This window comes from Marmota marmota, unplaced genomic scaffold, assembly GCF_001458135.2.
Source record: "Marmota marmota marmota unplaced genomic scaffold, marMar, whole genome shotgun sequence".
NCBI lineage: Eukaryota > Metazoa > Chordata > Mammalia > Rodentia > Sciuridae > Marmota > Marmota marmota.
In genome coordinates, this window is record NW_025999969.1 from 7,298,869 (window position 1) to 7,299,246 (window position 378).

Sequence of the window (378 nt, forward strand, 5' to 3'; positions counted from 1 at the left end):
TCTTACTTTGCCACTTTTTGGCCTAGAAAGTCTTCTCCTAAATTTTTGCTAACCTAAGGTCTGTTTTTTAATGTTAAGTTAAAATAAAACCTCCTTCTCCTGGTCTCTCATACTGGGACCTGGACCTTAAGTTGTGAGTGACAGAACAGGCCTTTACTCACTTAAGAGTGAGGGGAAAGGGAAAAATAATACAAGGGGGACAAATGAATGTCAGTAGAGGGGGCAGAGAGAGAAGAGGGGAGGGGAGGTGAGGGGAGGGGGGATAGTAGAGGATAGGAAAGGCAGCAGAACACAACAGACACTAGTATGGCAATATGTAAATCAATGGATGTGTAACTGATGTGATTCTGCAATCTGTATATGGGGTAAAAATGGGAG